The sequence below is a fragment of the Ailuropoda melanoleuca genome, chromosome 1 (genome assembly GCF_002007445.2).
Source record: "Ailuropoda melanoleuca isolate Jingjing chromosome 1, ASM200744v2, whole genome shotgun sequence".
Lineage (NCBI taxonomy): Eukaryota > Metazoa > Chordata > Mammalia > Carnivora > Ursidae > Ailuropoda > Ailuropoda melanoleuca.
In genome coordinates, this window is record NC_048218.1 from 195,276,872 (window position 1) to 195,297,401 (window position 20,530).

A 20,530-nucleotide genomic window follows, 5' to 3' on the forward strand; every position below is an offset into this window, starting at 1 on the left:
TTAAAATTACAAAGAAAAACGAGAAAATGTTTTATGCAAAATTCAGCACTCAATTATCTCTATGGGGAGAAAAAAGGCCATGATCTGGGAGGGTTATGCAGAGAACTTGGTGCTGGTGTGTTTCTTGATGGATCTCGTAGACACACAGGTGTTCATGTTAGTATTATTTTTAAGAGATGCAAATACTTTTTGTACTCCTTTGTGTGATATGTTTTACAGTGAAAACAATTATATTATTCAAGGACATACTCATCAAAGGATGGAATTAGTAGTCAGATTTCCCCTCCTAAAAACGCTAATATTTTGCAGACACTAATATTTTGCAATCTCTCTTATTCAACTTTTCTTACTCAACTTTTCCACTTACGGAGGTAAATACAGTATAATTTACCAAATCCACAGATTAAAATAGAAAGTACATATGATCATTCTAATAAATGCAGAAAAAGCTTTCAGTAAAAGTCAATGCTCAATGATTAAAATTTACATTTTTGCAAACTAGGAATAAAAGGGAACTTCCTTAATCACTAGAAACCTACAGCAAAAATTACGCTTAATGGGGGAATTTCAAAAGCATTTTCTTTAAAACATGACAAGAACATTCACTATTACCATAGTTACTATTTAGTGTCAAACTGGAGGGTGTAGCCAATGTAAAAAGACATAAAAAGGAAATAAGAGATATAACTAGGAAGAAAGGGAAAAAAAGCTCTCATTATATGCAGATATTATGATTGTCAGTGGAGAAATTCCAGAGAATATATGAACAAACAATGAAAAAGAGATTTCAGCAAGGTTGTTGGATTCATCATCAACCTACAAAAATCAATTTATATATATATAAATAGGAGAGTGAGTTTTTAACCCTGTGGAATTTCTGGCTTGTGGTAATAGCATGCAAGAGGATGTTGACCAACCTTTGCTTTTATTGTGCAGAAGGGGGAGAAGCACACATAGCACTAAGTGCTCGGTAGTGTAAATGCAAAATAAGATTTGGTGGGGAGAACATATTGGAGATTCAGCAAAGCATCATTCCTCATTATCCCACACAGACAGATGCTTAATTTAAGCCTGGCATAAATAGACTGGTATACCCTTACAAAAAAGTTGGGGGGGGGAGTGGTCCCAGGACCACGCTTCTGTGCTGTTTTAAGTACATAGAATGGGATCGGGGACGGGGGACGATATCTAGGCAATTAGGTACAACGAGAACCTCCTGGTTGGGGAATGACCTGTCAAGAAAGAGAAGCTTCTGGAGCTCAGGTTCTGATAATGGCCTTTTTTTGGTGTTGCAATAATGCCGATCTGGTGAGCCAGCTTCTTGCAAGGCTACTTGTACGATTAGCTATTGTCACAAAAGTGCTGTGTAACCAACCACCCCCAAAATGCAGTGTCTTAAAAGAATTATCATTTGTTTTCTCTCAGGCAGCTGCAGGTCAGCTGAGGGGCCGCATATCTAATAGGGCTCATCTGAGGGGCTCTGCTTCAAGCTGCAAGTCCAGCTGGGGTTGTCTGCTCTGTGGGTTCAGCTCAGGGTTGTTTTCATTTGTATTCGATCTGGGGCCCAGGCTGAAGGGCAGAAGCTTCCTGAGCAAAGTTTTCTTTTTTCTTTTCCTATCTTAAGATTTTATTTATGTATTTATTTGAGAGAGAGAGCACAAGCGAGGTGAGGGGCAGGGAGAGACTCAGGCTCTCTGAGCAGGGAGCTGGAGTCAGAGCTCGATCCCAGGACTCCAGGATCGTGACCTGAGCTGAAGGCAGATGCTTAATTAACTGAGCCACCCAGGCGCCCCCAAAGTTGTTCTTATGGTAGTGCAGAGATGCTGGAGGACAGGCCCAAGTGCACAAGCACATTTGAAGCCTTTCCTTGCACCACTTTGTCAACTTCTCAGTAGTCAAAGCAAATCACATGACCAAGTTCAAATCAAAAGAACTGGGAGGTAGACGCCTCTCCTGGAGGTTGGGTGGAGTGAATATTTGCTCAACAATCGTCTAATTTACCATGATACTGAAAGAGGGACCATCCAGATCTGTCTCTCTTCACCCTACACTCTGCTTCCTGGTTCTTGGGGGCTCTTTAACTATAAATCATTTTTTTCCTTTCACTAAAACCAATTAAAAGAATTTGGATAGGGGCGCCTGGGTGGCTCGCTTGGTTAAGCCTTCGGCTCATGTCGTGATCCGGGTATCATGTCATGATCAAGCCCCCGCATTGAGCTCACCTGCTTCTCCCTTTCTCCGCCCCCCGCTCGTGCCCTCTCTCTCTCTCTCTCAAATAAATAAATAAAATCTTTATTTATTTTTTAAAGATGAGCAGGGAGTCCCATGCTGGGCTTGATGTAGCCCAGCTAAATAAAATCTTAAAAAACAGAAAAAGAATTTGGATAAATGCCAAGTGTTTACTAAAAAGCATCAAAGTGATAATAATATAGTGGGCTTTGACCTAGGAAGGAGTTGGAGCTTAAACGGATGAATTGAGGCCATTTCTGTCCAAGGGGCATTTGCTTATACAAAAAAAAAAAAGCATCTAAGAGACAAGCCTGCCTTTGGCCAATGGTCAAAGGTAAGTGTTTTGGGTGCCAAAGATAAAGGTCCCCCTCCTTGTTAAACATGCTGAAGGACTACTGCTTTTACCCTGGGGCCATTAGCTTATTTAAAGGGAACAGCTGAAAAGTCGGGTCGCTTCATGGAATCTGGGGCTAAAGGAATAGGGGTTGGAATTCAACCTTCTGCACTTGACTGGCATCCTGGAATGCCCTACTTCAGAATATGAGGGCAGATACTCTCCAGCGGGTCACATAGGTCATCTAGTTGTGCCCTTGACTGCTAGCCCAATCAGGTACTTGGTAGAAGGAAACAAAAATTTTCTGGAGGAAGCCTACATTATCCTGACTTTTAAATTATTCTTATAAGTAATGCTCAAAATAAAATGTCTAAGAGGGGCACCTAGCTGGCTCAGTCAGGGGAGCATGTGACTCTTGGTCTCAGGGTTGTGAGTTTGAGCCCCACGTTGGGGGTGGAGACTACTTAAATTCCGAATAAGTAAATAATAAGTAAATAAAATAAAATGTCTAAGAAACAATAAGAAATTATGGAATACATTTCAAGTCAAGACAATGCAGGATTGAACGCAAGGTGCTCACCGCAATGAACTGATCATTAATGCATGCTTTTTCTCTCTTGTCTCACTACTCATGCTCCCTCACGTTGTTACTTCTTTGAATCTCCCATATAATTACTTTCACCCAAGTCTGCTTCTGAAGGACTGCAAACTAGTACAACAGAGGGGCCCCTGGGTGGCTCCGTAGGTTAAGTGTCCAACTCTTGATTTTGGCTCTGGTCATGATCTCAGGGTCATTAGATCGAGCTCTGCGTCGGGTTTAAGATTCTCTCTCTGCTCCCCCATTCTGCATGCGTGTTCACTCTTTCTCTCTCTCTCTCTCAAATAATTAAATCTTTAAAAAACAAAACAAAAGAAGCCTTGGGGAGCCTGGGTGGCTCAGTTGGTTAAACGTCTGCCTTTAGCTCGGGTCACGATCCCAGGGTCCTGGGATCGAGTGCCGCATCGGGCTCCCTGCTCAGTGGGGAGACTGCTCCCTCTCCCCCCGTTCTTGTTTTCTCTCTCTCTCTCTCTCAAATAAATAAATAAATAAATAAATAAATAAATAAAATCTTAAAAAAAAAAAAACCTAGTACAACAATTACACAATCACATAACCCCCACCACAGTCAAGGTATAAAACTGCCCTCATCCTAATAAGTTTCCTCGTGCCTCTTTGCAGTCACTTCTTTCTCCCTCCCCTGAACCTCACACAGCCACTGACCTGCTTCTATTACTATCATTTTCCTTTTTACATATTTTCATATAAAATGGAAAATTTATTTTTTTTCATCTTGTTGATTTTATTGCATGGAAGTTAAAGGGAATTTATTATATCTACTTGAAACTGCCTACTCTGTCCAAGAAGTATCCTCGAGAGACTCCCATTTGTGTCTATTGCTGGGATTCATGCAAGTCTGACGCCTCTGGGAGACAGGGACAGCCACCAGAAGTCTATCTGTACCAAAAACCATACGTTACCTTGGAATTAACTTAACCAGAGACGTAAAGGACCTATATTCTAGAAACTATAGATCACTTTTGAAAGACATTGAGGAAGACATAAAAAGATGGAAAAATATTCCATGCTCATGGATTGGAAGAATTAACATAGTTAAAATGTCCATACTACCCAGAGCAATCTACACTTTCAATGCTATCCCGATCAAAATACCGAGGACATTTTTCAAAGAACTGGAACAAATAGTCCTTAAATTTGTATGGAACCAGAAAAGGCCCCGAATCTCCAAGGAACTGTTGAAAAGGAAAAACAAAGCTGGGGGCATCACAATGCCGGATTTCGAGCTGTACTACAAAGCTGTGATCACAAAGACAGCATGGTACTGGCACAAAAACAGACACATCGACCAATGGAACAGAATAGAGAACCCAGAAATGGACCCTCGGCTCTTTGGGCAACTAATCTTTGATAAAGCAGGAAAAAACATCCGGTGGAAAAAAGACAGTCTCTTCAATAAATGGTGCTGGGAAAATTGGACAGCTACATGCAAAAGAATGAAACTTGACCACTCTCTCACACCATACACAAAAATAAACTCCAAATGGATGAAAGACCTCAATGTGAGACAGGAATCCATCAAAATTCTAGAGGAGAACATAGGCAACAACTTCTATGACATCGGCCAGAGCAACCTTTTTCACGACACATCTCCAAAGGCAAGAGAAATAAAAGATAAAATGAACTTATGGGACTTTATCAGGATAAAGAGCTTCTGCACAGCCAAGGAAACAGTCAAAAAAACTAAGAGACAGCCCACGGAATGGGAGAATATATTTGCAAAGGACACCACAGATAAAGGACTGGTATCCAAGATCTACAAAGAACTTCTCAAACTCAATACACGAGAAACAAATAAACAAATCATAAAATGGGCAGAAGATATGAACAGACACTTTTCCAATGAAGACATACAAATGGCTAACAGACACATGAAAAAATGTTCAAAATCATTAGCCATCAGGGAAATTCAAATCAAAACCACACTGAGATACCACCTTACGCCAGTTAGAATGGCAAAGATAGACAAGGCAAGAAACAACAATTGTTGGAGAGGATGTGGAGAAAGGGGATCCCTCCTACATTGTTGGTGGGAATGCAAGTTGGTACAGCCACTCTGGAAAACAGTGTGGAGGTCCCTTAAAAAGTTAAAAATTGAACTACCCTATGACCCAGCCATTGCACTACTGGGTGTTTACCCCAAAGATACAGACGTAGTAAAGAGAAGGGCCATATGCACCCCAATGTTCATAGCTGCATTGTCCACAATAGCCAAATCATGGAAGGAGCCGAGATGCCCTTCAACAGATGACTGGATTAAGAAGCTGTGGTCCATATATACAATGGAATATTACTCAGCTATCAGAAAGAACGAATTCTCAACATTTGCTGCAACATGGACGGCACTGGAGGAGATAATGCTAAGTGAAATAAGTCAAGCAGAGAAAGACAATTATCATATGATTTCTCTCATCTATGGAACATAAGAACTAGGATGATCGGTAGGGGAAGAAAGGGATAAAGAAAAGGGGGGTAATCAGAAGGGGGAATGAAACATGAGAGACTATGGACTATGAGAAACAAACTGAAGACTTCAGAGGGGAGGGGGTGGGGGAATGGGATAGACTGGTGATGGGTAGTAAGGAGGGCACGTATTGCATGGTGCACTGGGTGTTATACGCATAATGAAGCATCAAACTTTACATCGGAATCCGGGGATGTACTGTATGGTGATTAACATAATATAATAAAAAATAAAAATTAAAAATTAAAAAAAAAGAAGTCTATCTGTAGAAGATCTCAAGAAATTTCCTGAGAAATTAATCTCCGGAGAAGAACCTGGCATACAAGATTGTAACAAAACCTTAGTCATTGGAGGGCCAGGGGATATTACTGAGTCAGTCATGTTTGTTACTCAGATCTGTGTCCCAGTTCAGCCCTCTCTATAAACTCATATCTGAGTAATGCGGGCACCCAAGTGCAGGAGTGTGCGCTGGGAAGAAGAGGAAATGTGAGCTATGAGTCAACTATGAAAGAGCAATTTCCCTAAAATCTCTGTGTGACATTGGTATATGAGCATCATGTTTAATACTCCTTCATAAAGTGTGATATCCAAAGCACACTTCCCAGAATTCAGAGGACCTTTGGCACCTTGACAAATGCAGCAACCCAGCTGCGACGATCCTTATTGAGCAAGGATATGGCAACCAGGGCAAGTGACAGCTTGGCGAGCATCAGTGGCATGATAGGCATCTCCACGTGGTTTGGCAGGCAGCAGAATCCTCAGCTGTTACCACTACTGGGTCCAGGAGGCAGACAAGATAGCCCAGTGATTCAGAATTTGGACTTCCGGGGCACCTGGCTGGCTTAGTCAGTTAAGCGTTCGACTCTTGATCTCAGCTCAGGTTTTGCTCTCAGGGTCATGAGTTCAAGCCCCACATTGGGCTCCTCGCTGGGCATGGGACCTACTTGATTAAAAATAATAATAATAAAAGCATTTGGACTTCAGAGTCGGAAGGGCTGGATTGAAACCTCAGTGTCATTCTATCCTACCAACATGGGGTGCCTTGGTAGGCCAACTATTGGTGGATGTCTGATCTTTAACAATTGTTTTATCCCCTCGAGAAATTCTTATTGAGGACCTGCCATGTAGCGGGCATCCCTGAGGATGTGGCCGTGAGCAAAGCAAATCACTAATGGAGAGAAGTGCTAGGGCTAAGTCCCTCTGTGCTGGTATCACAGAGAATCATGGTGTCTTACTACTAACAAGTTATAGACTCTTTGCCACCTGCCACCAAGCTCTCCCTTTGAACAATCGAGTTTGGAATGTGCAGCTCTGGCCTGGATAGTTCCATTAGTTTCCTCCTAAGTCTCTGCCCTTCCCTTCTCCTGCTCCCCTTCTCCTGAGAGAAGAGCATTCAGACATTTATCCTCCTACAACCCTGATAACTTCATCAGAAGGGAGGGAGAGAGAGAGAGAGAGAGAGAGAGAGAGAGAGAGAGAATCCTCAGAGAGACCAATGTAGCCCTAAATACCTTTGCTCTGCTTTTGTCTTTTCTGGTCTTACATGAAGAGTAAGTGTTACTCTACTCAGTGTTAGAGACAGGTTATACCACGTAGGACCCCAGTTCTGGGGCTCTCTGCCCCTGTTCTTGTTTCTGTGAGAGGCTGGCTCCAGTTCAGATTGTTTTTGTCATGTTCACTGTATCAGGGTTCCTGAATGCAAAGAACAGCCACATGAGTGGAAAATAAATTTCTTAGAAGGCTATTGGATGACTCATAGAATTGGCTGGGAAATGGAGAACCAGTCTTAGAAAGCAGGCAGGAACCAGGGGGCAGGCAGCTGGAGCAGTCTGGTTAAAAGGACGAACATTGCAGGCATCACATCGTCACCATTGCTCTGCATGGCCCAGAGGGCACGGTTGCATCTGTTGCATACTGCCACAGGTAGAATCTGACTAAGTCCTCCTCCTTGCATCGTTCATTGCGTCCCAGAAAGAGCATCTCCTTGCAGAGCCTCGGTCACGTGCCTGGGCTTTAGCAGTCTGGAAACTCGGGCAAAACTGGTGGCATATTCATTGGTGGCCCTCTTTGTTGCCCCCAGCTTCCCCTGGCGGATACTCCCCCCAGTAGGAGGGGAAGGGTTGGTCATGGGTCGAGATGCAAAATCATATTGGTCAAGAGACTTCCACAGGTTTCATACTGACCCTGTTTGGGCCCATCATTGTATAGCCATCCTTTGGATAGTGTTGTTATTTCTTTTTAATTCAAAAATTGTTCTTAGTTCTGTGTGACTCCCTTTCCCTTGTTCCCAGCTCTCACTTTGCCATGTTTCTCTGCAACCTGATTTGAACCTGTTTATTTTGCTGTTTTCGTGACTAAGACCCTTCCCACAGTCTTCATAATTTCAAACCCGTAGTCCTGTATTCTGTCCTTTTTCCAGCTTTAAGGCCTTTGTACGCTGGATAAATCTGTGCACTTCAAGCTCAGGTTATCTGTCCTCAACCGTCCTCTTCTGCTATCTAAACACTTCATTTGTAAACCATCCTACTCATAAAAAGTAACTCATTCCAAAAAATCCAGTTTTCCTTTGCATGTTACAAACCTCTAATTTCTGTTATAGTTCATTATTTCCTCAACTACTAGAGATTTAATTTTTTTTCCTTTTTTAAAAAATTTTGGAAATCACTATCCTAAAAAAAAGATTTCAAAAAACATTCTTCTTCGGTGTTTACCTAATGTTAGTTTCCCTGTAAAATACCTGTGGTATTTTTGAATTTTTTAAACATATACCTATGGTATATGGTATAGGTTAACAAACAGCATATTCTTTTCAGTATTGTTTGTAATAGCAAAATATAAGTTCTAACTGTTCAATGATAGTGGACAAGCAGAAGGTGTTATGGTATATCAATAAGGTGAGTTACAGAGTCACGTAAATGAATGAAACAGATCTGTATATATACTGGTGTGGAGCCCTGTCCATCATGTCCTGGTATGTGGAAAAAAGCAGGGAACAGAAGTTTATGTATGGTATATTATCATTTGTGAAAAAAATGTGTATGCAAAGAATATCTCCAGATGGATATACAAGAAACTAGTAATAGTGATTCCCTCTGGGGAAGTAATCTGTTGGCTCGGGAGGTAAGATGAGAGGGAGAGGTTCTTTGCACTGTACACTCAATGTGGTACCAAAATAAAATAAATTCCTTCTATTGGGGGAAAATCCAGAGACAGAGACAAAGACTCTAATAACTTATACTTCATCTGGGAGACATTGAAAAACTACTCCATTTAAAGACTTTTGGTTTGTGGTTTAAATATTTTCTGATTTCTCTTCTGGGTTTGATTGCCACAAAAACTTAGAGAAAACAGGATTTTTGGTTTCACTTTATTTCTTTGGAGAGACTGATCTGCATTTTTGAAGAGCCATACTAGAACATAGGGGCTGGCTATCAAACTGTATCTTCCCTTCTCTGTTACTCTCTTCAACAAGTATTTACTGAGCACCAGCAGGCCCGTGAGGCCCAGTGCCACACATTGAAGTGGCCTGTATGTTTCATACTCTGATGAGAATAAAGTGGGAGAAAATATATACTTGATTGATCATGATTAATTCTTGCTCCATTGTTCAGGGCATAGTTCTGTGTGATTTTTCTCATTCCAAGTCCTTGGACTTGGACTCCAAGTCCAAGTCCTATACCAAAAAAGAGACTTAAGAGTGAAAAGAAAAATCCTTATATGTTCAGGCACATTTACTTCCCAACTGTGCATTTTTTTTTCTCCTGGTATTCCAGTAGGTATCAAACAGTATTTAAAAATGAAGATCCTGGGGGCACCTGGGTGGCACAGCGGTTGAGCGTCTGCCTTCGGCTCAGGGCGTGATCCCGGCGTTATGGGGATCGAGCCCCACATCAGGCTCCTCCACTATGAGCCTGCTTCTTCCTCTCCCACTCCCCCTGCTTGTGTTCCCTCTCTCGCTGGCTGTCTCTATCTCTGTTGAATAAATAAATAAAATCTTTAAAAAAAAAATGAAGATCCTGGGGCACCTGGGTGGCTCAGTCGTTAAGCATGCCTTCGGCTCAGGGCGTGATCCCGGGGTCCTGGGATCGAGCCCCGCATCGGGCTCCCTGCTCTGCTGGGAGCCTGCTTCTTCCTCTCCCACTCCCTCTGCTTGTGTTCCCTCTCTCGCTGGCTGTCTGTCTGTCAAATGAATAAATTTAAAAAAAAGTCTAAAAGAAAATAAAAATAAAAAAATAAAAATGAGGATCCTATTTTCATGGCATAAGCTTTTATAGAACAAATCAAGTAAATAATAAGCTGTAAAAATGTCATTGTAGAAGTTTCTGTTTAAATATTAAAATATGTACGTTTAATTGTATTTCAATATTTTTCACAATTTGCTTAGAATCTGAGGATATCAGCAAAATAATGCTGTATGTTTGGAAATAAATCCTTTAGCCTTTTTTTTCCCCACTTGGCACTCTACTGACATCTTGCAATGCTATGAGAATTCAGTTCTTTAATTCTTTTCCAGAGATTAGGACAGCTATTTCCACCTTGAGACATTTGTAGAGACTAAATAAAAAGAGCAACTGAGACAGAAATATCTGGTACTTCACTCAGTCAAGTCTCAATTGTAACGTCCATCGTTTTTCCACTGGAAGAGGCCAATGCAAAGTAACAAATCCAAGCCATAAAGGAAGCCGTGAAGAAGCCACTAAGAAAACTACTTGACTACAAAAGCCTAAGGAACAGCAGCCCCAGATTCTATAGTACATACAGATAGATATTTCCTGCATTCATTCATGTATTCATCAGCATAGCAGCGAAGAACATGGGCTCCAAAGTCAGAGAGCCTCGGTTATAATCTGGACTTTGTAATTTATTGCTAGTCTGTGACCTTGTTCAAATTACTCAACTTCTCTGTGCCTCAGTTTCCTTATCTGTAAAGTCGTACATACTTCATAGGATTTTTAAATATTTGGTCTTTACGCAGGACCTGGCACACAGTCAACGTTATAGAAGAGCTCGTGAGATTAATAATTATTTGAATAAGTCCGCATTGAGCAACTACAATGGTCCAAGCATTGAGCCAGGCACTTGGGTTACAGTGGTAAATGAGCAAGTCACAGAATCTGCCTCCATACCTTTGAGACTATGGAGAAAGACAATTAAATAAGGATTACAGAGGGGTGCCCGGGTGGCTCAGTCGTTGGGTGTCCACCTTTGGCTTGGGTCATGATCCCAGGGTCCTGGGATCGAGCTCCATGTGGGGCTCCCTGCTCGGCGGGGAGTCTGCTTCTCCCTCTCCCTCTGCTTCTCCCCCTGCTTGTGCTCACTCTCTCTCTCTCAAATAAATAAATAAAATATTTAAAAAAAAATAAATAAGGATTACAGCAAATGTGAGGAGTGTTTAGACAAGGAATGCATAAGGTGTTACGGAAACACAGTGAGGAGCGACATCCCTAGCTTAGGTCAAAGCAAAGTCCGGCTGTTCTTGGAAGTTTTGCAGGCATTGGAAGAGGCAGTATGGAATAGTGGTTAAGAGGCCCTGGGAGGTCCAGCTCTGTGGCTTTGTATCGTGATTCCCTTATTTCCCGCTTGTCTGACTTTGAGCAACTTACTTAAACTCTCTGTAGTCAGATTTCTCATCTCTATTCTCATCTATGGAAATCCTAATTGTACCTGCTTCTTAGAGGCCGGATTAAATAAGTTTACATACCTAAAATACTCAAACAGTACCTAGAATATTAATATTCTTACCATGTCTTAACAATAAGTAGTTTTTGAGTATTATATATTATTACCTAATAATTATTATAACATCATGAAAATAGGATAATGGTATGATACTCTTATAGTTCATCTTGTCTAGCTTTCTTCTTTAGTTTTACCTCCCTTTTTATGAGACACATGAAAATTGTAGAGCATTATGTTTTGCCTGCATCTTTTGCCTAAATCAATAGTATAACTAAAAGCTTCCTCCTTACTTCTTATCCTTTTAGGTTTGCCTTTTAGTACAAGTTGAAAGGGGACCTTTAAAATTCTAGAAGCTGAAAAAAAATAATAAAAAATAAATAAAATTCTAGAAGCTGGAGAAGTGCCCGGCTAACTCAGTCAGTAGAGCATATGACTCTTGACCTTGGGGTCATGAGTTCAAGCCCCACATTGGATGTAGGGTTTACTTAAAATAAAATTCTAGAAGCTGGAGCCATTGCAGGTACAGATAATGCCGGCATGCCTTATAATGTTATTTGGGCATTCCTCTCCCCGAAAGAGCACTGAACTTGTAGTCAGAAGACTTAAGTTTTATGCCGAGCTGTGTCACTCTCTGGACGGTCTTGGGTAAGTCACTTCACTTGCCTGAGCTTCAGTTTTCTCATCTTTTAAAATTGGAGAATAATAATTCCTCATTTTCCTAGTTGGTATAAAGACAGATGAGATAATGTATGAAGGAAGGAGGACTTCATAACCTGCAAAGGTCCATGCAATTAGATATGCAGTGGATCTCACTTACACGAGGAATGTAAAATAGTCCAACTCATAGAAGGAGACAGTAGAAGTGGTTGCTATGGGGGTGGTGAAGTGAAGGTCAAAGGGTACAAAGTTTCAAATATGCAAGGTAAATAAGTTCTGGAGATCTGCTATACAGCATAGTGCCTCTAGCTAACAATTTGCTAAGAGGGTAGTTCATAAGTAATTCTTAACACACATGTACACACACGAACAACAATATAATAATGATTATGGAGGAGGGAGGAAACTTTGGGAGGAGATGAATATATTTATGGCCTTGATGGTGGTGATGGTTTCACAGGTAAGTATCTATCCCCAACCTCATTCCCAAGTTGTATACATTAAATATGTACAGCTTTTCGTGTGTCAGTCATACCTCAATAAAGTGGTAAAAAAAAAAATTAGAAATACAGCACATGCATTTGCCTCTTAAAATATCTGATCTAGTCTTTTTTTTTAAGATTATTTATTTGAGAGAGAGAAAGAGTGAGAGAGAGAGCATGAGCAGGAGGGAGAGGGAGAAGCAGGCTCCCCCCTGAACAGGGAGCCTGATGTGGGGGTCGATCCCAAGACTCTAGGACCAGGACCTGAGCCAAAGGCAGATGCTTAACGGACTGAGCCAGCCAAGCACCCCCTGATCTAGTTTTCAACACCTCTAGCCACTCTTGTGGCCCATTCCTGTTGCCCAATAAATCTGCAGCCAACTGCCCCAAAGCTTTGGCTACTTACCTCAATTCCGGATCAATCTAGGAGCCTAACTAGGGCTTAAATTGCAAGAGGGGTAGGTTTGTAGGTATGGGAAAGAAGCTAAAATTGCTTTCTTCTTTTTCTCCTCTATTTCCTGAAAAACCCTTGATCCATCCATTCAACAAAGGGAACAGAGGTAAGAGAAGTTTTTCTTCCTGTCCCTTATCTGTATTTTTACGGTCCTTTATATCCATCTGTATCACATGGAGAGTCACGGAGTAATGTGATTATGTGTTGATCTCTCTGTTACTCCTATAGACCTCTTTTTAAAAAATTATTTGTTTTTCACTGGGGGGGGGGTTCCTCAATAAATGTTTGTTGTATTAAATTTACCTGAATGGAATGCAACACTATTGAAGCCATTCAGAGCGCAGAGTGTATTTCACACACACAGATCAAGTTATTAATTCAAAAAGAGTTTCAAGGGGGTTAAAAATAGAAAGCTGGATCCAGGCAGTTTTGTTCAGAGAATGTTGGAGAGGGTAAAACAGCCTGGCTGCATGCTAGGGTCTTTGTTATGAGAAAAATGCAAATATGAAGAATTGCAAAACACCACTAGGGAAATGTCTGGGTATTTTTGAACCTTTGGCAGAGATGAATTTCTGTCTGGAATACACAACCTTCCTTTCCCTCATGTCTCTAATCTTAGTCATGGCTTAACCCAGGAGCACATAATAAATAAGCAAAATTTATAGAAATCTTTTTCTAAGCCCTGTTGCCTTGAAATTATGTCCTAGCACTTTCTTCCCCCACCAAGAATTCTGAAGTTAACATGGTATATCAATATGTAAACTGCACGTCCTGTCTTTGCCCCCACAGTGTTGATCTAAAATATTGTCTCTCAGTATCAGACTTGACTCGTTTTGGGTTCATATTCATGAAGGTCCTATAATAAATAGTTTGTCTCTGTGAGAAAACTACTATATGACATTATTTTAAAGGCATTGTTTGTTTAATTAGGGTAGGGAGACTATTTGGATTCTTAAGTTTATTTGAACAAATTCCTGAACTTCACCAGCAATAAAAAAAAATGTAAGTAAAAATTAGGTACCATTTAAAAAGAAAATCTTCCTAATAATATATGCTTTAAAATAGTAATATTTGGTGTTGGTGAAGGTTGGAGAATCAGGTACATTCTCTGGCAGAAATGTAAAGTCTTTAGGGGCGCCTGGGTGGCTCAGTCGTTAAGCGTCTGCCTTCGGCTCAGGGCGTGATCCTGGCGTTCTGGGATCGAGCCCCGCATCGGGCTCCCTCCGCTGGGAGCCTGCTTCTTCCTCTCCCACTCCCCCTGCTTGTGTTCCCTCTCTCACTGGCTGTCTCTCTCTCCGTCAAATAAATAAATAAAATCTTTAAAAAAAAAAAAAAGAAATGTAAAGTCTTTAAAACAATTTTGCAATTACCTATTGAGAGTATTTAAAGAAATTCATGCATATTAAACTAATAATGTTACTTCTAAGAAAGCTTTCTAGGGAATGCGGACAATGTTTCATATACAAAGAGTTTACTGAAGCATTTGTATCAAGGTGTTGCCTGTAGGATTGTGGCTAATTTCAGTTTTTATTCTTGGTACCATTCTGTGTTTTCTAGATGCTCTGTAACGAACATGGGTTATTGTTATAATCAGAGAAAGATCGTTAAAAATTATGGAGGCTTAGTGAAACTCAGCATAGAGTTGAAATATTACACATAGCTAGATGGGGTGAGTGACAGAGTCAGAAGTTTGTCTAAGAAATTCTTGCTTGGAAAGAGCGTCACAGAGGATCCAGGGATCAGAGTTCACCTTTGCCAGTTGTAATCTAGAAAATATTTAAGTGCTGAGAACTCAGTAAGCCAAGCTCATGGAAGAATCAGGTTTGAGCATGTTTAAAAGAATTGAGAACTTATCTGACTAGCAGGCGAGATGGTCATAGAAGAGATCACCAAGCGTTTAAGGAGGGGGTTAATAACAGCTGATAGCTCCCAAGTCCCACAGCAAGGCAGAACACTGTCTCCTAGAAAGATCGGCCAGCCACCCAGACAGGTCCTCCACCTCTGTGCAGAAAGGTGGAAATTAAGTAATTAATTATTCTTATTCTCATTCATTTATTTGTTTATCCAAGATATTAAGCACCGCTTAAGTGGAGGCACTGTGCAAGTCCCAGGGGATATACTGGTGAATAATATACCGAGAGCCATACTTGAAGCTGAACAAGTTGTGTTTATTAACTCGTTGCTGTGCAGGAGAATACACACCATGGGGAACCGTGGGGCATTTTGGTAAGAGGGTGTTAGAAAGGACTTAAAGGACTTGGGGTTAGGTTAGGTAATTTTGGGAAAGGTCCCAGGAAACAGAGGTTTAGTCTGTAATGGGTGCTTGCAGGAAGTGGGGGTGAGTCTCTCTTTGGACATAGCAGTATATCTTATTTATGTGGAGGCTACAGCTATAATTAGGAAAGAAGTGGCAGTCACTTATATTCACTGAAGGGAAATTATTTGGTATTTTGTAGCTTGAAGAATGTTAATATTTTCTCTGCTCAGATACGATTATGAGTGGTTTTGTTTTGGTCTTGATTCATCATGGTCACAGAATGCCGTTGTCTCATGTTGATGTTGTGTGATATTGTGATATTGTTTATGCTCATTGGAACTATATCAAGACCTGGCTGTGAGTGCCGGGCCAGCTCATAGCAACACCAAGGCCTAAGTGATAACATCAAGTCAGTGCCTGGATATCAGGAGACTGCTTTTCTCTTTCTCACAAATAAATAAGTAAATGTAACACTTCAGATCATGCTTAGTACTATAAAAAATGAATAGGATGCAGTGGTAGAGAATCAAGGTTGAGATGAGATCCATTTGCACAGGTTGATTGAAGAAAGCTTCCCTTAGGAAGTTATGTTATCAGTCAAGACCTGAAGCATGTTGTATTCGCTTATGTATATGTGGATCCTGGATCACAGCGTAAAATGTCTTTCTTTCTTTCTTTCTTTCTTTCTTTCTTTCTTTCTTTCTTTCTTTCTTTCTTTTCTTTTCTTTCTTTCTTTCTTTCTTTCTTTCTTTCTTTCTTTCTTTCTTTCTTTCTTTCTTTCTTTAATAGGCACCNTCTTTCTTTCTTTTCTTTTCTTTTCTTTCTTTCTTTCTTTCTTTCTTTCTTTCTTTCTTTCTTTCTTTCTTTAATAGGCACCACACCCAGCATGGAGCCCAACACAGGGCTTGAACTCATGATCCTGAGATCAGGATCTGAGCTGAAATCAAGAGTCGGATGCTTAAGCAACTGAACCACCCAGGCACCCCTAAAATGTATTTCTTTTACTTCTTATTGTGGGTTACCGTTAAAAAAAAAATGAAAGCCATTGCATGATGAAGATAACATGGGTAAAAGAGAGGGAAGAGATTAGGTCCAGCTCACACAAGTCCTTATACACAAGGAGTTCCCATTTTACGTATTAGGTTGATCAATGCAAAATCATTGATCTTCATTTTGACCAATGATTTCACTTGGTTCAACTTAATACAATGACACACTGTTAAAGGTTTTAGGCAGGGAAGTGCCAAGACTGGATTTATGTTATAAAAAGACCACCTCAGCTGCTGGGTGGAGGGTAGTTGGGAGGCAGGTGAGGAGGGCAAGGAAAAGGTCAGTAAGGATGTCATTGCTTTGAAACAATCTTGTTCTGATACTCGTTCTTCAGACTGGCTGGCTTGGAAATCTGTTTTGTTAATTACCCATTGGAATGTGGGCAGTAGGGAATTGACTCATGCTTAAAAAGAATTCATAAAGGGGCGCCTGGGTGGCTCTGTCAGCGTCTGACTCCTGGTTTCAGCTCAGGTCATTATTTCAGGGTTGTGAGATTGAACCCCATGGCGGGCTCCGCATTAGTGTGGGGTCAGTCTGAGATTCTTTCCCTCCCTCTGCCCCTCCCCCTGCTTATGTGCTCCTGCTGTCTCTCTAATAAATAAATAAAACTTTAAAAAAAAGAATTCATAAGAGATTGATAATAGTAAAATCAGAATGTCAATTTATTAATCCACAGTGAGAAATAAAACTATCAAGCAACTGAATACTTATAATCACTGATTAATGCCATCTCCTTTATGTGAGCAGCTAAATTCAAATCAATAGCTTGTTCAGTAAGATTGCAAGAAATCAGAGCAAGGAGAATTAGAGCCACTGGTAACAAACTTTTGTTTACATGACCTCCAGTTGGAAATATATTTTGCCTGAAGACCTAGTTTACATTACACAAAATACAGCTGAAACAAAATTTTACAAATCAGAACATACCCTTATTACTTGTAAGACACTGATATTTTCTGTTACAGCCTATTTTGTATTTTTTTTTTTTTAGTTAAAAAAGTTGAGGAATACTCCAGTAAATTTATTTCAGGATCTACTAATGGGTTACAAGTTGCAATTTTGAAAATCACTGAGCCAGTTCATATTTTTTTTCTTTTTTTTTAAAGATCTTATTTATTGGGATGGCTGGGTGGCTCAGTGGTTAAGCACTGGCCTTCAGCTCAGGTCATGATCGCAGGGTCCTTGGATCGAGTCCCACATCAGGCTCCCTGCTCAATGGGGAATCTGCTTCTCCCTCTAACTGCTGCTCCCCCTGCTTGCACACGCTCTCTCTGACAAATAAATAAAAATAAGATCTTTCAAATATAATAATAATAAAGATCTTATGTATTCGAGAGAGAGGGGGAGAAGCAGACTCCCCACTGAGCAGGGAACCTGACTCGGGACTCAATCCCAGGACCCTGAGATCATGACCTGAGCTGAAGGCAGATGCTTAACTGACTGAGCCACCCTGATGCTCCGGAGTCAGTTCATCTTAATGCTAGTTGGCATCACACTGTGATCATCTAGGTTGGGATGGTGCCCTAACAGTCATACCCCTAGATTCAGGGCGAGCCTACAGACCCCTCTGCAGCAGCCTCCTGACTTTCATGTCTCACAGCCTTAGGCCATCTCCCAAGGCTCTGTTCCCTTTTGTCCTCCAGCCTTCATGGGGGCCTTCCATTGCAGCAGATTCGTCAGCTCAGAGTTGGCTTCCAGTCTCTGCCCAGCTCCTAGGTAATGAGCAATACCTGCTTGAACTGCCCCATTCTCAACCTTGTCTTGTCGTTATCCTTCTGAGTCACATGGCCCTTCCCACTTGGGCTGGGACAGAGGCAGAAAGTGAGCCGCCTGCCCAGCTAACTGGCCAGTGTCCCAAAGTTTAACTGGGCTGAGTACTCAGGGTCAGCAAATTGAAGTTAGATATAAGAATACAGTTTCACCTCCAGTGGAAGTCCAGGACTGATGGGACCAGTGGAGGACTCTGCAATTAGAGTCATGATTCAAAGTACCCAAGAGCCAGTAAGCCAGCAGTGGACCCTGCAAGCGAGGTGCCCCCCTGGACGGTCTCCACTTGCTGCCGATTCAAGCTTCCTATCTGATCAGCAACTAGATGCTTCTCAGAGTTCCATTAGGTCACCCATGAACGAGCAGGTTAGGGGTGGGGGTGCTGCTGAGATGAGTCAGAGGTCAAGAAAGCCAAGGTGGCCCGGTGGGGGGAGTGACCTTCTAGGGAGTCCCAGATTCAGGTGTCTTTCGAACCTCTTTTGGTTGGCCCTAAGTGGAAATGCCCTGCATAACTGAAAGTAGTACTACGTCCCATATCTGCATTCAAGTCCTGGACTGGTCCTGGTTGTTGAAAGGATTCTTGTACTTACTCCCGAGCCCCACATCTCGAAAACAGGATTATTCCTACTCAAAACTCTCCAAAAAGGGAAGCAAACATTTTGTGAAATTGTGCCTGATAAAATAGTAACAAGATAACAAAATGCCCTAGAATTGGGGAATGAGGTTAAAAAAGAGGTTGTCCTTGGGGAGGTGCTGGGGCCTGCGCCTGCCAGGTGGGTGAGGGGTCATGTGGACCAGGCCCGGGGCCTGCCCAGCTCCATGCCCACTGCGCCCCGCATCCGTGTGGATGCGGTAAATCTGGCGGCCGTGGCACCTGCTTCTTCGGAAGAGGTGGGTGCTTGCCCTGGTTTTTGGGCTATCGCTCTTCGGCTTCCTCACCTGCATCTTCAAGCAGGAGGAAAGGGCAGTGAGGGATCGGGATCTCCTCCAGGTTCCAGGCCATGCCCAGCCCTTTCTGTGGAAAGTGTAGTTTCACCTGGGCTACAGGAGTGGGCATTCGAGGGAAGGACCTCATCACCGACCAACTAGGCTATATTTGTGAAAGGAAGGATTTGCTGGTGATGGCTACTCTAATGTCAAGGTCCCTGGCACAAAGCAGTCCCGTTGTGACGGCAGCTTGCCCCAAGGCTGCTGCAGAGCTTAGGAGGACTGCAAGGCCTGCTGCCTGCAGCCCAACAAGCTACTTCTGGAGCGCTCCCTGCACCCAGCAGCCCGGACATTCTAGAACTTCTGCACGGCGTCGACGGTCACTTTGAATTGTGTTTGGCCAAATGCAGGACCTCATCCCAGAGCGTGCAGCACAAGAACACCTATAGGGACCCCATAGCCAAGTTTCACTATGGAGAAAGCCCTCCCGAGCTCACTCTTCCCTGAATGACGGGCATGGAGGACTTTGCAGGGGGCAGGTGCTTCCAAAGCACTTGTGGCCTGAAGCCATGCTCCAGCATGCTCTAGTCTGCTTGGAAGAAGAGAGATACCACATGGAAGCGTTGGCTTTGGCCAGTTCTTGGGTTGTGCTCAGACCTTACGCTCTGCTGGGCTTTCCCACGTGCAACTGTTCTGTAAAGCAGCTTGGAAACGCCAGTGGGTCACATTCAAGAACAAATAATAGGCAAACTTATAGAGGTGTTGGCACTCCGGGACACCTCTATCATCGAAGATTCATCGAACCCAATAAATAAAGTTATTTATTGGATTTCTTTGGAGTAGTGTGAAATGACAGTGTTATTTATATAGGAAGATGCCGTGCCATGAATTAAATATATTCAGGGACACTTATCTTCCCCAAGTAGTTTGTCCCCCTAAATAAACTTTCTCAGAGGATGAAGTGTCTGGCAATCGTTTTTTAATGTTTGATCCAAACATCTGTTTGGTTTTCACTGAACTTTTTGGATTCTATGTGCATTCACGATGCTAAATCAAACTTTGTAAGTGAAAGAAATGTGCATGTCTGGATGTTTTACCATCCCGTTCTTTTTGGTACTCAGTCTGCTGTATGAGTCTGTCTTATGTGGGTTGTCACTGGTATCAGCCTTTCTTTGGACCTTATTTGAACTCTTGAGCAATGTAACAGATTTAATGCGAAAACAGCTTATAAAAAAAAGTTTACCTTGCAAATTCACGATTCATTCATGCAGCTGTCCGTTGAGCCAGGTACTTCAGCTAGTTGCTGAAAGTTAGCTGGAGAGGAAGTTGGTCTCCACTCTCATACTCGTAAGTCAGTTTCATTAAACAATTAATTTGCCAAATAATGTGAGAGCAAAATTAATCATGATTATAAACTAAAATAGTGATTACACTTTTGAATGAAATGGTCATTTGCTAGAAATCCTGTCTTAGTCCGTTCAGGTTGTTATAGCAAAATATGATAGACTGGGGCGCCCGGGTGGCTCAGTTGGTTAAGCATCTGCTTTCTGCTCAGGTCATGATCCCAGAGTCCTAGGATCGAGCCCCGCCTGCATTGGGCTCCCTGTTCAGTGG

At 41.9% G+C, this 20,530-nt stretch overlaps 1 pseudogene; it reads left to right on the forward strand.

The window, feature by feature from the left end:
- Positions 1–18,808: 18,808 nt before the first annotated feature.
- On the forward strand, positions 18,809–19,423 carry LOC109490938 (annotated as a pseudogene).
- Positions 19,424–20,530: the final 1,107 nt, after the last annotated feature.